The 20,801-nt window shown below is 34.4% G+C and overlaps 1 long non-coding RNA gene across 1 annotated transcript in view; it reads left to right on the top strand.

The window, feature by feature from the left end:
- Window positions 1-20,801, top strand: part of LOC123282718 (uncharacterized) — a 440,967-nt gene that overhangs the window by 43,116 nt on the left and 377,050 nt on the right. Inside the window, exon 2 of the long non-coding RNA XR_011499886.1 lies at window positions 19,088-19,397. This is a non-coding gene — a long non-coding RNA (uncharacterized lncRNA). The remainder of the gene's footprint in view (window positions 1-19,087; window positions 19,398-20,801) is intronic.

The following is a 20,801-nucleotide window of genomic DNA, read 5'->3' as shown; positions in this document are numbered from 1 at the left end:
AAAAGAAACAAAGAATATGTGAGAAAGACCATAGCTGATCCTCAAAGCCTAAAATATTTGCTATCTAGCTCTTCACAAATTTTGCCAATCCCTAAAATAGATGACCAGTTAGGGCCTTTCAACATTGACAGTCTATGATTCTTGTCTGTGGTTGATTTGTAATTGTTTTAATGGACAGACCTTGTTTTCTTTTCCTTTCAACTTTCACATTTACGACAAAATGTGTGTAATTCATTTAGTAATAGGCTGTGAGAATTAAAAGGGCATTTAGAGGTCATTTCATCCAGCCCTTCATTTTCAGATGAGGAAATTGATGGCCAGAGAAGTTACCGTGTCACCGTCTCATGTCTTGCTAGTGGCAGAACCAAGACCAGAACCTGAATCTTTTCTATTCTTATCTAGTCATTTTTATGTTATGCTCTCATACTTCGATAGCAGTCATTTCAAAGAGCTTAGGACTTTTCCATCCCCTCTCTCTTTTACTCACCAGATCAATTCCTTTACTTTAGTTCCTGATGCCACTACATAAATATTGGTATCATCTTTATAGCTTACATGAACTGCTGTAAGGTTACAAGAACATGATATTAATATGCAGATATGAAATACTGATGAATATTTAAGTGCACTTGATATCACATCAATTTTATAGCCAGCATTAAGATATCTCTTAATTTTTGGATAAAGTTTTGGACAGAGTAGGGCTGAAGAAAGGTCATGAACATTGATGGTTAAAGATTGCTTTGGTACATATTAATATGCTCAACTGATGTTTATACCGGCAAAGGACAAGACAGCAAATATATATTTCATTGAATTTTACACAGTGACAAAGAGAACAGATTCAGCTCAATTGGGCTGCATACTTGACTTCTCTGACCTGACACAGAGAAAACAGCCCTGAAGAAAAGTCAGGGAGAGGTAACTCTGGAGGGAGCTATTGAGAATATGGTTAATCATTCTCATCTGAAGTCACTGTTTATCTATGCAACCACGAAATTTCATTCATCTTTTTAGCTCTCTGTTTCTTCTATGTTAGCTGTTAAATTAATAGTTTTGGGGAGAACTACTTTAAGGCATGTTTGCAATCTTTAGAGATGCCACAAGTGGAATCATGTGGCCTTCGCCAGATATTAAGATCCTTGAGTGGAGAGACAATTCCTTTTTAGTCACTGTATCCCGTCGCACATGCTTTCATCTAGTCATTGTTTGAGGTTTGTTGAGGTGAAGTCCATGCACCTGCAATACAGAAGGCTTCCCCAAGGGACCTACCTCATTCCTTCCAGCTCCATCTGCGATTCTATTTCTCTTGGAAACTCCTGGGATAAGTGATCCTTGTTGATCCTTCTTCATCTTGATTTCTTGTCTTTTGCTCACAATTTCTTGTTTCTCCACAAGATTTTCTTCTGAAGGCAGAGTTTGCTTAGTTCTTTTCATTATTCTATGATGCTAGAGACAAAAATATTGAATTTATTTGAATTAACTTAAATAGCTACATACATAATTGCGTAACATTTGTTATCATTGGAAACATTTTTTTTTTTGAGGTAACGTCTGCTGCCACTCCTCCTCTTTTTGCTGAGGAAGACTGGCCCTGAGCTAACATCTGTGCCCATCTTCCTGCACTTTATACGTGGGATGACTGCCACAACATGGCTTGCCAAGCAGTGCCATGTCCGCACCCGGGATCCGAACCAGTGAACCCCGGGCAACCAAAGTGGAATGGGTGAACCTAACCACTGCGCAACTGGGCCAGCCCCTATCATTGAAAACTTTTGTATAGGTCTTACATTCCATCTTGACTTAAAGTTGATTATTGGTTGCTAGTGGCCATAAAGGCAAATATAAGTTAATAGCTTACCTTGGGTTTTCCTAAGAAGCATCTAAAATTAAGTGCTCTATGATTCCAAGAGCACAGGATGAGGAACCAGAAGACTGGGGTTTTAATCTGCTAAGTAGTATGGCCTTAGGTAAATGAGTTCATATCTTAGTTTCTGATATGTAAAATGAAGGAGTTAGATGAGGTGATCACTCAGGTCCCATTCCACTTATGTCACTTGGTGACTCATCAGTCCCTTTCCAAGAGGCACTGTAGTATAAGATAGCAGTCAAAGGGCAGCCCAGTGGCGTAGCTGTTAAGTTCGTGTGCTCTGCTTTGGTGGCATGGAGTTCGCAGGTTCGGATCCCAGGCGTGGACCTAGCACTGCTAGTCAAGCCATGCTATGGCAGCATCCCACGTAAGATAGAGGAAGATTGGCCTTGAGTTAACATCTGTTGCCAATCTTTCTCACACACGCACAAAAAAAGATAGCAGTCAATTTGTGGGCTAAATCTGGCCCCAAACCTGTTTGTATGGCCCGCAATCTAAGAGTTCTTTTTTTTTTTAAGTTTTTAAGGGGTTATATAAACCAAACAAGAAGAATATGTGGCAGAGACCTATGTGGTATACAAAGCCTAAAATATTTACCATCTGGCTGCTTACAGTAAAAGTTTGCTTACCCTTGGTATATAGGACGTGAGCATGGCCTCTGGTCCCAGCTCTGTCAACTTACCAGTTGCATCACCTAAGGTATATTTTATCATTTTCTGTGTCCTAGTTTCTTCTACAAAATGAGAATGATAATGGTACCTAAAAATGTGGTTATTGTGAAGATTAAATGAGATTCTATTTAAAGAAATTTAGAAAAGTGCCTTCCACAGAATTCTTACTCAATAATGTTAACTGTTTTCATTATTTCTATTTTATTGTAAGAGGTAATCAGACAGTTGAAAGCGAAGAGATTATGAAGAGCAAGTAACCTTGAACCATGACATTTTAGAAATGGAATAGGACTCAAACACCATCTAATCAGCTCATTTCTATTAAAGGTGATGGAACTGAGACTCAGAGGTCAAGTTGTTTGTCCACAGTCATATAGTTTGTATACTTTGCTTTTATCAGAGTCACGTAATGATTCTTCATCCTAGACCTTGGCTCAGGAGTTCATTTATTTTTAGCTTTTTATTCTGAAATAAATTCAGACTTATAGAAAAGTTGCAAAAATAGTGCAAAGAATTTTGATATACCTTTCACTCAGATTTCCCAAATGCTGACATTTTCCTACCTTTGTTCTTTCTGTTTCACTCTCTCTCTCTCTGTAGGTAGATATAGATATAAATAGATTTTTTTCTGAACTGTTTGAGAGCAAGTTGCAAATATGATGTGCATTTAATCCTAAAACTTCAGCGTGTGTTTCCAAAAATCAAGGAAAATATCTTATGTAACTAAAGTACAATTATCCAAATAAAACCAGTAAACACTAGTACAGTATTATTTAATCTATAATCCTTATTCTAATGCTCCCTATTGTCTCACTAATGTCCTTTCTAGTGAAAACATTTCTTGGTTGGTTCCTTGAGAACACAAATTTAATTTTTAATGGGCAAACTTGTCCCTAGTAGGTTTTGAAGATTCTCTAATAAAATGTTTCTAAACTCCTCAACATGCTGATTCCATGCATTTTAAGGACAGAAGTGAATTTCCTTTGAGATATCTTTTTTTTTCCTTTGTCTTCATCAATCCAAAGTGGTCAGCAAGATGCAAGTACCATTTCCTCATAGACTAGCGGAAGCCATTAGCACAAGTGACATGTTCCTGGGCTTTAAGTGATTCTGTGCAATGTGGTCCAACACTTAGATGAATGGTTATTTGTATTTAAACCTTAGGGTGAAAATGAAGTAAGAATTTGGCACATTTTACCTTCTGCTGAATACAGACAAATAAAACTCATAAAATCAAGACTTAGATCAAATGTGTTCTATTTACTTAGCAAATGACAGATTGATAGTACCATCTATTGGAACACTTTCAGAGGTGTGTCTGAGGCTGATGGAGGTGGGGATGTGTAAGAGAAAGGACACTTTTTTTGCATTCTTCTGGCTTATCTTGTTTGGCCATATCCCAAATGAAAAGATTTAAGTCTATTACAGTCTTTTCAGAAAGACGGGCAAAGACACCCATGTCTTGTTTTAGCATGACTGTGGAGCTCCATTTTGAAGGGCCAGATTATACTATAAACAGTTTCCTTTGATATATTTGTTGGGTAAAAATACCTTGGAGGGAGGTTCTCAGTGCTCCAGTGTAATATTGAGTTCAGCTTCACAAGGTACATCTTTCTAGTGTGGTTCTTGTCGTACAGATGCTATTTATTTTACACTTGCTTTTTTAAGCAAAAGTAAAGTTAAGATATTGTTGTTCAAGAAGCCTTATTGTTCAGCTTGAAGGCTGCATATTTCAGTAGTAATCCCTGGCTCCCCTTATACATTATTGCTTGGAACTACTTTGCTCAGCACCTGATATTTTCTTTCTTTTTTTTGTTGTTGTAAAATATAGTAGACATACAGAAGAGTGCACAAAACAAAATATAGAACTCATGAATTTTCACAATGTGAATACTCACATGTAACTACCACGCAGCTCAGGCAAAGAAATTGAAGACCACCATGCTCCCCAAAAGTCACCCTGTGCCCTCTTCCAAGTACTCATTCCTGATTCCTCCTTACAGATAACCATTTTCCTAACATTTATGGTCGTTACTTCCTTAATTCCCTTCATAGTTTTTACCATCCAGGTTTATAGTATTGCTGACTTTTTGACTCTATATAAACAAAATTGTATAGTGTGTTCTTTGTGTCTGTTTTTTTTTCTCAATATTATGTTTTTGAGATTCACCCATGTGTGCCAGTGTAGTTAGTTCGTTTTAGTTGCTTTTTCATGAATATAGCACATTTTCCTCCAATAAATAGACATTGGGTTTTTTCCCGTTTTTAGCTACTGTGAATACTGCTCTTGTCGTATAAGTGCATGCATTTGTGGTGGATATATACTTGAGAATGAGAATTGTGGAGTCGTGGGTAGGAAGACTACATCCCGATTTGCTTAATTCAGTTCTGGTTAGTACGTATTGTATTGTCCTGGTGTACCCATTTCATTCTCAAAAATATATTTGTTTGAACGATAAAATATAACATCATAGTCATGGGATATATTTTAAGGTTCAAATTTAAGATAATGCTAATTGGTGTTTCGACATGGTTGTGCCAATTTACATTCAATTTAGATATATGACCAGCAATGTGAGATTTTCTGATGCTCCTCATCTTCATCAATACTTATTTTCAGTCTTTTTAATTTCACCTTTCCTGGTGGGTGTGTAGCAGTATTTCATTACAATGTTAATTTTCATTTCCTTGATTGCTATTGAGATTGAGCACTTTTTCAAACATTTGTGGGCCATTTGGATTTCTGCTTTGTGCTTGTGCGTATGTGATAATTGCTCAAGTTCTATCACTTTTGCTTTGTAGATTGAAGACTGTATTACCAGGTGATACATTTAGACTTGTTATATCACTTATTGTTACTATCTCTAATGATGCTTTCTGCATAAACATCAATTGTGTCTGATGTCAGTAAAGCTACATTGGTTATTGTTTGAATACTATACCTTTTCCAATCATTTTACTTTCAACTATTCTGTAGCCTTATGTTTTAGATATGCCTCTTGTACACAGCATATACTTTTTAATACAGTCTATGAGTCTTTTTCTTTTAACTGAAATGTTGAGTTCATTGACAAGTCAATGTAAAAACTGATATATTTGGGTTTAAATCTGCTATCTTACTATGGACTTTTTGTTTTCTCTGTCCAATTTTAAATTTTCTTTCCTTTTTAAATGTAGTTTGAGCTATTAATTTTTATTTTTATTTTTCCCCACGTATTTATGTGTTCTTTTGTTATCTTATTGGTAATTAAACTAGAAATTATAACATCCATCCTTGACTTACTTTAATTTATTGAAGTAAGAACAATTAATATGAGATCTACTCTCTTACAAATTTTTGTGTACATTATTATTGACTATAAGTATAATGTTGTACAGCAGATCTCTAGAAATTATTCATCTTGCTTGGCTAAAACCTTATGCATAGGGTTTAGTAACTCCCCATTTATCCCCGGCTTTAGTCCCTGGCAACTATTCAGCTCTTTGATTCTATGAATTTGACTATTTTAGATACCTCATATAACTGGAATCATACAGTATTTGCCTTTTCATGACTGGGTTATTTTACTTAGCTTAATGCTTTCAAGGTTCATCCATGTTGTCACATATTGCAGAATTGCTTTTTTGTTAAGTCTGAGTAGTATTCTGTTGTATGTGTATACCACATTTTCTTTATCCTTTCCTCGGCCAAGGGACATTTAGGTTGTTTCCATATCTTGGCTATTGTGAATAGTGCTGTAAGGAACAGCGGAGTGCTGATATCTCTTTGAAATCCTGATTTCAATTTTAATTTAAATAATTTAAATTTTAATTTTAATTAAATACCCAGAAGTGGGATTGCCAGATTGTATGGTAGTTCTATTTTTAATCTTTTGAAGAACCTCCATACTGTTATCCATAGTGTCTGCACTATTTTTGCATTCCCACCAACAGTGAGCAAAGGTTTCAATTTCTCCACACCCTTGCCAATACTTCTTCTGTAGTTTGTTTTTTTTCTTTTTGATAATCATCATCTTGACAGGTCTGAGGTGATATCCCATTGTGGTTTTTATTTTCATTTTCCTGATCATTAGTGATGTAGAGCATTTTCTCATATACCTGTTGGCCATTTTTATGTCTTCTATGGAGAAATGTCTATTCAAGACCTTAGCCCATTGTTTAATTGGGTTATTAGGGATTTTTTTGCTATTGAGTTTCTTATGTATTTTGGAAATTAACCCTTTATCAGATGTATGATTTGCAAATATTTTCTCCCATTCCAAAGGTTGCCTTTTCAGTCTGTTGATTGTTTCCTTTGTTGTGCAGAAGCTTTTCAGTTTGGTGTAATTCCACTTGTTTGTTTTTGTTTTTGTTGGCTTTGCTTTTTGTGTCCTATCTATGAAATCATTGCCAAAACCAATGTCATGAAGCTTTCCTCTATGTTTTCTTCTGGGAGTTTTACAGTTTGGGGGCTTGTATTTAACTTTTTAATCCATTTTGAGTTGATTTTTGTGTGTGGTGTGAGATAAAGGTCCAGTTTCATTCTTTTGCATGTGGATATCCAGTTTTCTCAATACCGTTTGTTGAAGAAACTATCCTTTTCTCATTGTGTATTCTAGGCACCATTGTCAAAAATCAATTGGCTATATTTGCATGGATTTATTTCTGGGCTCTCAATTCTGTTCCATTGGTCTATATGTCTGTTTTCATGTCAGTACCGTACTGTTTTGATTACCGTAGCTTTGTCATATGTTTTGAAATCAGGAAGTGTGATGCCCTCAGCTTAGTTCTTCTTTCTCAAGATAGATTTGGCTTTGTGGTCTTTTGTTCTTCCATATAAACTTTAGAATGGTTTTTTCTATGTCTGTAAAAAATGCCATTGGTATTTTGATAGTGGTTGCACTGAATCTGTAGATCACTTTCGGTAGAGTGGAGATTTTAGTAATAATGTCTTCCAGTCCACTAACATGGGATGTCTTTCCATTTGTTGAGCCTTATTTAATTCTTTCATCAATGAATTTTAGTATTCATATATAAGTAGTTCACTTTTTAATTGTTTATTCCTAGATATTTTATTCTTTTGGCATATCAACTTATTAAAGTTTTAATTAATTGGTAATATTACCCTCCTCCAAGAAAATTCAAGAATCTCGAAATAGTTTAACTCCATTTTCTCTATTCCTCACTAATATGCTATTATTGCCATGTATTTTAATTTTAAATACATATATAAATATATGCGTATGTAAAAATCAATTACATATTATTATTTTTTATTAAATTAATATTTTTCTAGATACACTCAAATATTGACAGTTTTCTCCTCTCACCCAGCTTTATGGAGATATAATTGACGTATAATATTGGGTAGGGTGTACAACAGAATGTGACCATTTGATAAACGTGTATATTGAAAAATGATTACCACAATAAGGTTAGTTAACACCTCCATGACTTCACATAATTACCATTTTTTTTTGTGGTAGGAACTTTTAAGAACTACTCTATTAACAACTTCCAATTATACAATACAGTATTGTTAATTATTAACCATGCTATACATTAGATTCCCCAAACTTATTCATCTTATAATTGGAATTTGTACCCTTTGACCAACATCTCTTCATTTCCCCCAAGCCCTAGTACCTAGTAATGACCAATATAACCTTTGTTTCTCTAAGTTTGGCTGTTTTAAGTTTCACACATAAGTGAGATCATACAGTATTTGTCTTTGTCTGAATTATTTCACTTAGCATAATACCCTCAAGGTTCATCTATATTTTCACAAATGGCAGAATTTCTCTCTTTTTATATGGCTGAAAAATATTTCATTATATTTATATACCACATTTTCTTTATCCATTCATTTGTCAATGGACACTTAGATTGTTTCCATGTCTTGGCTATTGTGAATAATGCTGCAATGAACATGGTGTGCAGATATCTCTTCATCTCTTTGAGATGGTGATTTCATTTCTTGTAGATATATTCCCAGAAGAGGGATTGATGGGTCAAATGATATTTCTATTTTTAATTTTTTGAGGTATATCCATATTGTTTTCCATAGTGGCTATAAAATTTACATTCCTACCAACAGTGCACAAGAGTTCCCTTTTCTCCACATAGTCGCCAGCACTTGTTATCTCTTGTCATTTTGAGAATAGCCATCCTAAAAGGTGTGAGATGATATCTTATTGTGCCTTTGATTTACGTTTCCCTGATGATTAGTGATATTGAGCACCTTTTCGTGTCCCTGCTGACCACTTGTATGTCTTCTTTGGAAAAGTATTTATCCATGTCCTTTTCCCATTTTTAAGTTGGATTATTCATTTTTTGCTATTGAGTTGTATGAGTTTCTCATATATTTTGGATATTACTCTCTTAGATAAGTAGTTTGCAAATATTTTCTCCCATTCTGTAGATTTCCTATTCATTTTGTTGGTTGTTTCTTTTCCTTTGGGAGGCGTTTTGGTTTGATATAGTCCCATTTGTTTATTTTTGCTTTTGTTGCTTGTGTATTTGGTGTTATAGCCAAAAAAAAAATCAATACCAAAACCAATGTCAAGGAGTTTTTCCCTATGATTTTTTCTAAGAGTTTTACAGTTTCAGGTCTTACATTTAAATCTTTAATCCATTTGAGTTAATTTTTGTGAGTGGTGTAAGATAGAGGTCCAATTTCATTCTTTTCATTGTGAATACCCAGCTTTTACAGCACCATTTACTGAAGAGACTAACCTTTCTCTATTCAGCAATCTTGGCTCTCTTGTCAAAGATTAGTTGACTGTATATGCATGGGTTAATTTATAGACCCTCTGTTCTGTTCCATTGGTCTATGTGTTTGTTTTTTGGTTAGTACCATATTCTTTGATTACTATAGATTTGTAATATATTTTGGAATCAGGAAGCGTAATGCCTCCAGGTTTGTTCTTCCTCAAGATTATTTTGGCTCTCCATGGTCTGTGTGGTTCTCTATGAATTATAGGATTGTTTTTTATCTATTTCCATGGGAAATGAGTTTGTAATTTTCATAGGGATTGCATTGAATCTATAGATAGCTTTGGGTAGTATGGACATTTTAACCTTATTAATTCTGATTCATGAAGATGGGATATCTTTCCATTTATTTGTATCTTCTTTAGTTTCTTTCATCAATGTCTTATACTTTTCAGTGTACAGATCTTTCACCTTCTTGGTTTAATTCATTCCTAAGTATTTTATTTCTTTATGCTATTTTAAATGGGATTGTTTTCTATATTTCGTTTTCAGCTGGTTTTTTTTTTAGTGTATAGAAACACAACTGAATTTTATATGTTTATTTTGTATCTTACAACTTTACTGAATTTGTTTATTAGTTCTATCAGTTTTTTTTTTTTTTGAAGATTAGCCCTGAGCTAACATCTGCCGCCAAGCCTCCTCTTTTTGCTGAGGAAGATTGGCCCTGAGCTAACGTCTGTGCCCATCTTCCTCTACTTTATATGTGGGATGCCTGCCACAGCATGGCTTGATAAGTGGTGCATAAATCTGTGCCTGGGATCTGAACCAGTGATCCCCGGTCCGCCAAAGTGGAACAAGCAAACTTAACCACTACGCCACCAGGCTGGCCCCTCCTCTTTTATTTCTGATTTTATTTATTTGAGTTTTCTCTTTTTGTTTCCCAGTCTAGCTAAAGGTTTGTCAATTTTGTTTATCCTTTCAAAAAATAAGTTCTTAGTTTCACTGACTTTTTCTATGGTTTTTCTGGTTTCTATTTCATTTATTTATACTCTGATCTTTTATTTCCTTCTTTTTACTAACTTTGGGCATAGTTTGTTCTTCTTTTTCTAGTTGTTTACTGTGTAATTAGGTTATTTATTTGAGATATTTCTTTTTTCTTAATGTAGGTGTTTGTCTCAATAAAATTTTCTCTTAGAACTGTTTTTGCTGCATCCCATATGTTTTGGTATATCATATTTCTATTTTTCTTTGTTTTGTGATATTTTTTGATTTCTGTTTTGATTTCATTTTTTATCCTTGGTTTTTTTTTTCAGGTATGTTGTTTAATTTCCACGTATTTGTGAATTTTGCAATTTTCTCCCTGTTTTTGGTTTTATACCATTTTGGTGAGAAAAGATACTTGATATGATTTCAGTCTTCTTAAATTTGCTATGATTTGTTTTGTGACTTAACATACGTTCTGTCCTGGAGAGTGTTCTGTGTGCACTTGAGAAGAATGTGTATTCTGCTACTGTTGTACAGAATGTTCTGTAGATGTCTGTTAGGCTCATTTAGTTTAAACTATAGTTCTAGTCCAATATTTCTTTACTGATTTTCTGTCTGGATGATCTATCTAGTGTTGAACAAGGAATATTGAAGACTCATACTATTATTTTATTGTTGTCTATTTCTCCCTTCAGATCTGTTAGAATTTACTTAATATATTTACTTAATTTTTTTAGGTGCTCCAAGTTTGGGTGCATATATATTTACAATTGTTAAATTCTCTTGATTAATTGACCCATTTATCACTATATAATGACCTTCTTTTGCTCTTGTTACAGTTTTTGATTTAAAGTTTATTTTCTCTCATATAAGTATAGCTATCATTGTTCTCTCTTGGTTTCTACTTGCATGGAGTATCTTTTCCATCCCTTCACTTGAAGCCTATGTGTGTCTTTAAAGTTGAAGTGAATCACTTGTAGGCAGCATAGTTGGGTCTTGTTTTTTTTAATCCATTCAGCCACTCTATGCCTTCTCACTGAAGAATTTAATTCATTTACATTTAAAGTAATTATTGATATGTAAATCACTAATGTAAATGTAAATTAATAATTTATTAATTATTTTATGGCTGTTTTGTAGTTATTTTGTTCCTTTATTTCTCTCTTGCTTTCTTCCTTTGTGAATTGATGATTTTCCACAGTGGTATGCTTTGATCCCCTTCTTTTTATCTTTTTATTATTATTATTTTTTGTGAGGAAGACAGCTAGCATCTGTTGCCAGTCTTCCCATTTTTGCTTGAGGAAGATTGTCGCTGAGAACATCCCTGCCAATCTTCCTCTACTTTATGTGGGATGCCACCACAGCATGGCTTGATGAGCAGTGCTAGGTCCACGCCCAGGATCTGAACCTGTGAACCCTGGGCCACTGAAGTGGAGCATGCAAACTTAACCTCTACGGCACTGAGCCAGCCCTTCTCTTTATCTTTTTTTGTATCTTCTGTAGGTTTTTGCTTTGCAGTTACCATAGGCTTACATAAAACATCACATATACATATATATGTATATATAGTCTATTTTAAGCTGATAACAACTTCAATCACATACACAAGCTCTACCTTTTTGCTTCCCCTTGACATTTTATGTTTTTGATGTCACTGTTTACATGTTTTAATATTGTGTATCCATAACACATTATTTTAATCATAGTTGTTTTTAATACTTTTGTCCTTTAACCTTTATACTAGACTTAAGTGATTCATACACCACCACATTACAGTATTAGAGTATTCTGAATTTGACTGTATACTTATATTTACCAGTATGTTTTTTATGTTTTTTCATGTTACCAATTAGTGTCCTTTCATGTCAGTTTGCAGAACTCCTTTCACCATTTCTGGTAAGGCAGGTCTAGTGGTGATGAACTCCCTCAGCTTTTGTTTGTCTGGGGAATTCTTTATCCACCTTCATTTCTGAAGGACAACTTTGTCAGGTAACGTATTCCTGGTTCGCAGTTTCAGCACTTTGAATATATTATCCCACTGTCTCCTGGCCTACAAGGTCTCTGCTGAGAAATCCATCAATAGCCTTATGGAGGTTTCCTTGTATGTGAGGATTTTGTTTCTGTTGCTGCTTTTAAAATTCTCTCTTTCTCTGTGTTTTTAGACAGTTTTATTTTAATGTCTCTTGGAGAAGATCTTTTTAGGTTGAAACTTTTCAGTGATCTATGGGCTCCATGAACTTAGATGTCCAAATCTCTCCCCACGTTTTGGAAGTTCTCAGCCATTGTCTCTTTAAATATACTTTTTGCCTCTTTCTCCCTCTGTGCTCCTTCTGGGACTCCAATAAAGCACAGTTTGCTTATTTTAATGGTATCTCATAATTCATGTAGGCTTTCCTCACTGTTTTTCATTCTTTATTCTTTATTTTCCTCTGACCAGATAGTTTCAAATGTCCTGTCTTCAACTTCACAGAATTTTTTTCTTCTGCTTAACCCATCTTTTTGGCTTTTCTTTCTGAGATTCAGCTTTCACATATGTTAGCTTTCCTTGCTGTATCCTTTATATCCCTTACTTCTCTTATTTATTTTCGATTCTTTCTTTCAATTTACCTCATCTTGGATTGGTTTTTGTCTGATATATTTTCCATTTCATTAGTTTCTTTTCAGCTGTTAAGCTCATCTATTGCATTCCTGAGTTTCATTGTTGAACTATTCAGTTTTGGAATTCCTATTTGATTCTTTGTCAAACTTTCATTTATTTAAATTAATTAATTTGTTGTTGACAAATAAAAATTGCATGTATTTGGTGTACGATGTGATGTTTTGATGTAGATATACACTGAAATGATTACCACAATCAAACTAATTAACAAATCCATCACCTCACATAGTTGCCATTTGTGAGTGTGTGTAGTGAGAACACTTGAGATCCACTCTCTTAGCAAATTTCATAGTAACAGAGAGTAGAACAGTGGTTACCAGAGTCTGGGGTGGTCAGGCAAAATGGGAGATATTAATTAAAGGGTACAGACTTTTAGTTATGAGATGAATAAGTCCTGGAGGCTCAATGTACAGCATGGTGACTATAATTAATAATAATGTTGAGTTATTTTTGTAGTGTCATGTTCATTGCTAAAATTTTCAACTTACGTGTTTATCTACATAAGAATATTAAGCATATTTGTGTTATACCTTTTAATCTTACTTTCCATAAGTTTTGTGGAGCTCCTCTTCCATCTGTTGTTTGTGCTGTTTCTCTCTCATATTGTAATATCTCTTTTGTGCCTGTTTATCTCTGATTGTCTGCTAACATTGTATTTTTTTAATAAATATATTTCAAAATGTTTAGAATAGTTTTTAGATTTACAGAAAAATTATAAAGACACTACAGTAAGTTCCTATATACCCCACATCAACTATCATCTCTTGTTAACATCTTAAGTTAATATGATAGATATGTCACAATTAATGAACCAAAGTTGATAAATTATTATTAACCAAAGTCCATGCTGTATTCCAATTTCTTTCATTTTAATCTAATTTCCTTTTCCTATTCTAGGACACTACCCAGGGTACCACATAAAATTTAGTTGTCATGTATCCTTGGGCTTCTCTTGGCTGTGACAGTTTCTCAGACTTTCCTTGGTTTTATGATCTTGACAGTTTTGAGGAGTACTGGTCAGGTATTTTGTAGAATGTCCATCAATTGGGATTTGTCTGGGTTATGCTATCATGTGGTTTAGGTGCAATTACCATAAAAATGTCATACTAATTTTGAAGTAAGAAATGATTCTCCAAACAGCTATTATATAAATGAAAGCAAGCCCATCAAGGTGTTAGCACAGTTCCTCTAGGACTGTCAAATTGTGAGTGAAGGATGATGATTCTCAATGGCTACCTTCATGGGGCTCAATAGCTTATTGGATATTTTATTAAATGATACAAAGATTTCTTAAAGGTGAATCTTAGGTCTTTAGTTAAAGTGCATCATTAGCTAAGCAGGTCAATGGCAAAAGTTTATCTCATGTGGCCAAAATAAGACCTGGATATTTGAAAAACAATACAAAATTGTCAGAGAACTGAAAGTAAAAGCAGAGAATACATGATATTTAGGTGGCAGAGGTTTTGTGTTACATCTGTGGATAGCACCAAGATTGACTGCTTCTTCAATTGGAGGAGCCATTTGGGAAGCAACATATAGTCAAATCTAAGTATGTTCAGTAATGATGTTAAGGCTAAAATTGGAACCATGGATAACTGTAAAAAATTCAACATTCTTTGGAAATCCAGTATGCTTTGTATTGAATCTCCAGATGATAACAACTCTCTTTTGGCTCAAACTTGCATTATCCAACTAATTCTTGAACTAAGACTTTTTCCTGTATTATTTGGGATGACCATTTGTAAAATACTCAGACATTAGGCTCTTTTAAACTTCAGCCCCTTTTAAAGAAGTGAACAACTTGAGGGAAAAGACCTCCTGCTAAACTTCCAAAATTATTTATATTAAAAAAGGAATAAATAGCTCACAATCATGAGGGTCAGGATCACGGCTTCCTGAGGTCACTGAAATAAAGGAATGCAACACTTAGTGAAAGAGAAAGGGAAATCCCATGTAAATAAGAATGGGAGATGGCAGAGAAAATAAGCAGCTAAGGCAAAAAGGAGAAACTGCAGAAACGAATGAAGGTGAATTGATAGCTGGCATTTCACATGTCAGAAAGGAGGCATAAGAACGGCGAGGTGATTAAAAGCCAGCTTCTCAAAAAAGGAGTTTCTCATAAAAGAGGATAATGGCATATGAAATTGGCAAGGGGAATTGAAACAGAAGAAAGTGGCAATATGGTATCAACAAAGCACCAAGTTAAAACATAGAAAAAACAAGAAACGACAAACTGAGGAGCAAACTACCATTCGGTTGTGATGAGATCAGCCAGGTCCCTCAAGCATTTTACTGCTGTGCCTCAGCTCATGGTGACCCTGAGGAGAAATAGTGACCCTTTCATGACACAATTAGTGCCCTGTGGTGTCTCTGATTCTTTTTCATTACATGGGTTGTGACTAAAAACCTCTCTCTTCTAAGGACAGGTTCTAATTTATCAAAGATAACCTATGCTAGCTAAAGGATGGCTCCCATAAATGTATGGTAAAATTTTATGTTATATTTACTGCAGTAAAAGCAGAGACAGATTTTTCTAAATGCAGATTATAGTTCTTGAACATAGAAGAGAATTTAAAGGTGCTGTGTGCCAATACAGCAATAACTCAATAACTGAATTGAGTTCTTAAGCTGCAAGCTGCTGGAATTTGGGGGTTTCTGAGGAGATCATGGATGCTGGAGGTGCATTGTTAAAAAAAAAAAAGATATTTGGTAGTTGTGGCAGTTACAATCTAGCTGGTTAATCAAGCCTCATTTCCCCATGTTGTTACTGTATACGTCCTATTTCCTGAGTCATCAACTTCTGCTCCGCACCTTTTATGTCCTTATCAATCAAGTGTTAGTCAATAATGTTTAAGGGACACTTTAAAACGCATAATTGTGTTAACCACTTTCCTTCACTGCACTTTATATTTGGTCAACCACTTTCCTATCCCTTATTTCACTTGATCCTCAGCATAATCCAGAGAAGTATGCTTGACAGAGACTTTTTCCTTTGTTTAAAAATGAGGAAATGTAGGCTCGGAAAAAGGTTTAATGACTTAAGCAAAGTTGTATAACTAGTGAGTGACAGCAGTTGGAATATACCCCGTGTCTCCTGACATCCAGTCCTATGCTCTTCCTGCCACAACATGCTTTCATTTTTAAAGTTCCTGCTACTTTGATTCTTCATTTATTACATTTCTTTCTTCCCATTCTCTTTCTTTTTTCCCTATTGCTAAGAGAAAAGCCAAAACCATATTAGAGATTTTTCCTTTTAAAGAGCATAGGAATCCCTTGTGAGGAGAGGTTGCTAAAGTTCAAAACTGAATTTATGGATAGAGAAGATGGATACATTACACTGTTCACATGCATTCATATACAAATTTATGGTCTCCTGACCTCTTTGACTCTCCTTTTTCCTCCCTTATCCTTGCTGTGGTGTGCGTATGAAAGAGAAGAGACAGAGAAAGAGAAAGACTGACATTACTGTAGATGATTAGAAGATCTTGGGTTCCATCACCTTGAGAGTCAGGCAGCTTAGAGATTTTTAGCTACCATGTATTAAATGCCTACTATGCATCAAACACTGCGTCAGGTCTTTGCATATAAAGAACAGTGTGATATCCTAGCTGCAAGGGCCATCCTTCATCTTAGTATTACTCTGACTTATAGGTAACTTCTTTGAAAAGTAGGCTACACTCTTTTTATTAATAATCTCTGTATGAAGTACATTTATAGCAACTGGACAATCTCAGATTTGTTTTCAGTTGTATTTACTTGCCAGATTGTTATCTGAAACCGTTACTATGCAGAGGCCTGGGCCTGGGTAGATAAGTCCCCATTCCGTGAAGCCTGAAGATGGTTTCCTTTCCGACTGCAGGAGGAAATGTTTTATGTAGTTGCCAAAGATATGGAACTTGATTCCTTTATTTTTTCCTTTGAGTAACTAATGCCAGGCTGGATGGCAGATCTGTGTGACACACCTCCTGGGAAAGCCAGGACCAAATGAAGACCCTGAGTATTTGACAGACCTGGTTATAGCAGAGAGTAGCACTGAAAGAGAGATAGGAAGGTATAGAAGACACATTTTTATTCCATACAATGTTTTAAAGAATCAGCCTTAACTAGAGAAGCTGGACAGCTTTAATTAGAGGAGATGTGAAGACAATTTCCAAATTTAGGAGAGCTAGAATTCCCTGCCTAGCCACAAGAAGTATATGCTTAGAATCTAACAAGATGAGGCAACATAAAAGTGATGGCTCCACCTCATACGAGATATGACCATAAATGAATAACTAGTTTGATTTAATTAAAAAATACTGAAGCTGGCATAACCCACTGAATGCTATTGTCGTTTACATGAATGCTTTGCAGTACTAACTCTTGTTATAATGAGGCTGCCAGAGCTCTCAACATTGCTGAAACTCAGTCTTGGGAATTGCCTTCTGGCACTGTGACTCATTTTAATCTCCCCCTTTGTTACAAAGCTTTATTCTTTAAGGATATTTTTAAATTTTTGAAATACATAAAGGCTACTTAAATACGAACTTTATGAATAATATGTATGATTAAACTGAATAAATGCCACCTGTGAGTCAAAAAAAGACTTTTCTTGTATGCTTATAAAATGATGCTGAAGTCTCTTCACTAAGCGTGTTTTTAATACAGCTTTTGAATGACATCTTTGGAATGAGCTATAGCCTCCCAATCTAAGCACTTTGGAAGGGATCCCATTCCTGTTTGCTCAAAATTAGTCTCGGTATATCATGGCCACACCTTGCTTAGCCTCCCTCCAAACCCTTCCATTGTAAATTGTCTTTATAATTCAATTTGGCTTGAGCTCATTTTTCATTTCTTTCTTTCACATCAATAAGCATGCATTTTCAGCTATGAACTTTTCTAAGTGAAGCTTAACTGAAAGAATAATCAAATTAATATACTCTAAATTGCATTTAAGCCAGTTATAGACTAGGGCAGTGTTTTGCAACTTCTGGTCTTGAATTCCCATGTTTCGCAATGTGTTCCAGGTAAGTATCAGTTTTGTTAAAAGCAGTAACAAGTGGCATCTGTCTCAATATCTAATTAACAAAAAAACATTAAGGGGAAATGTTTAAAAATATTTCCCCTTAATATACATCAATTTCAGAGGCATCTAGCATACACTGAGTGAGCATGTCTTGTGATAAGAAATAATCAGACAGGCATGCTCAGGTCCTAGTCTTTGTTTTGGCAATCATTCAGCTCAAGCATTGCAATTTTCAAGATGGTTATGACCATTTTACAGTTTTAATTGTTTCTATTCTTAATCATATATCTGCAGAACTTTATACACTTAATAAAATGTTAGTTTAAGGCAGGAAGCATCAAGAACACAGAAGTTAAAATTTAACATGTCAATAAAGAGAATGAAAAAATATTAATACAGCATGTATCTTAAGATGTGTTTTCACTAGATTCATAAATTGCCCTCCTCTGATCAAATTCTTCTTCAGTATACTAAAACTTTTCTTGAGAGGCAGATTAATGTTACAAAGAAGAAATACAGTATTAATTATATCTACTTTTGCTCTTTCTTTCCTTGGGAATGAAGACTATATGTACAGCCAATTATGTGGGAGAGAAAAGCTGGTGAATAAAATACCAAAACCTTGTTGCTTAGGTTGTCATTTAGAAAAAAGAGCAACAAAATTATAAAAATAAACCAGTTCTGTCTTTAAATATAAAATGCTACAGGTCAAAAAAATCAGTTGTTGCCTATTTTTGATGCTATAACATTTAGCGGTATTTCAACTTTCCTTTGTGTAAACATTTGGTCCCCAAACAGCAGTATATCATTTAGGAATTTATAGGTTGATATTATGCTAATATTACATAAAGTAATTTAATTATCATTCCTTATTAAATTATGACTATAATTAAACATTATGTTAGAAATTAATTTTATGTTAAAATGTATACTAATACACTGATCAACGTGGACTATTTTTTTACCTAAAATATTTTCCTTATTCCTTCATAGAAACAACAAAAAATATTTTTAAGTATTTCTTGAGTGATTTCTTAAGTCAAAAAAGGGCGGAAAATAATTTTCTAGAAGGAATTGTGGAAGAAATTAGTCTCATTGTGTTTTATTTATTTACGTACTTGATGGCTAGAATCTCTTCTGTAATGGAAAATATTTGTTCTGAGATCAATAACACTTCATTTTCTGAATTTAAATTTTATATCAAGGAATCAGCATCTGGATTATTTCCCTGCTTCAAAAACTAGATGAAGTGGGAGTGCGCAGCTAACTTTCTGGACAGAACATGCAGACAAGACCTTCTCACTCTGAAAAGGGGGAAGCTGCGAGGTAATAGGATTGATGTCTACGGAATCATGAAACAGTTGGAAAGGGGACTCAAGCAATGTTTTGTGACTCCCAGAACATTAGACCTCAGTGGGCCCCTCTTGAGTTTTGAAAGGTCACTTCAGGATAAATAGAAGGCAAACTTTCTTCACACAGCAGGGAGCAAGCTTATGGAACTCATTACCCCAACAGGTGAGTAAGTCAGGAAACAGTCTCAACAGAGACTTAGATAAACATCTCAATATCAAATCTGGAATATTAGAGGAAAACAAGAATGTTTCTTGGCACTACTTTGTATTAATTCATAAGATACCTTGTTTTGTTGCATTGTGTGTAGTAAGCCACATATTTATTGTGATTACTGATCAATTTAGATAAATTTTTATCATCTTATTTTACGTCTTTTATTTGTCTTACTTTTTCTAATGCTTGTTTCCTCCTCTTTTTTTGTTTTTCGCCTTCTTTTGGATTGATTGAGGTTTTTTTTTTAAATCCATTCTGTCCCTTCTACTTATGTGGCAATTATACACTCTATTTCTTCTATATTAGTGATTTGCCATAAAATTTTCAAATTCTAAACATTGTGTCTTGAAATCTCCACCAAACAATGTAAAGATCTACAACACTTGAACTCTAATCACCCCAATCAGCTTTACGTACTGTCTACCGTTTGCTATTTTTTAATCCTCATAATTGGTAATTATTATTTTTACTATCTATGCTTATTTAAATCTTCCCTCCTGGTTTACCAATTTCTTTATTCACCATTATTTCTTGTAACTCAGTTGTATATCTGGGATAATTTGCTTTCTTCCTGAAGAATATCTTTTAAATTTTGCTTGACTGAACGTTTGTAAGTGGTACACAGAATTTTTGTTTGAAATTTTCCTCTCATTCTTAGATGGTTTTGATACCAACACAATTCTAGATTGATTTCTTTTCCTTGGCACTTTGAAGATAGTTTCATTGTCTTCTGGTGTTTCTTGTTGCTGTGGAGAAGCCTATTCTCAGTAAAAACGTCTTTGTAAGTTACTTATCTCTTCCCTAGGGCTGCATTTAAGATCTTTTTGTCTATCTTTGATGTTTTACAGTTCCATCACAATGTGTCTAAGTGTTTGAGATACATCACACTTCTCAAAGAGGATGCATGTCTTTTATTAATTCTGTAATCTTCTCAGCTGTTATCTCTTTGAATGTTGCTTCCACAATTGTCTTAATTCTCTCTTTCTAGAACTTCAATTAGACATATGGAAAGCGTTTTCACCATATCCTCTATATCTCTGAATTTCTGTTTCCTGTTTTCTATATTTAATCTCTCTATATTTTATTCTGGGTATTTATTTGTGTTTAATCTTCCACTTATTCTCTTCAGCTTTACCTAATCTGTTTAACTCATCTACTGAGTTTTATTCCAATCACATTTTTGGTTCTAGATATTCTAAATTGTTTCTTTTCAAATCTGCTCATTTTTACTGTGTATCATAAAATTTTGATATCTGAAATCTTTGAGTGAGTAAAACCTTTTCTTGTTTCTACTAATTCTGAGCATGGTTTGGCTCCGGCTGAATTTACTTCGTGTGAGTTTTGAAGGTCTAT

This window comes from Equus asinus, chromosome X (genome assembly GCF_041296235.1).
Source record: "Equus asinus isolate D_3611 breed Donkey chromosome X, EquAss-T2T_v2, whole genome shotgun sequence".
Lineage (NCBI taxonomy): Eukaryota > Metazoa > Chordata > Mammalia > Perissodactyla > Equidae > Equus > Equus asinus.
The sequence above is the reverse complement of the archived record's forward strand: the minus strand, read 5'-3'. Positions and strand labels throughout refer to the sequence as shown.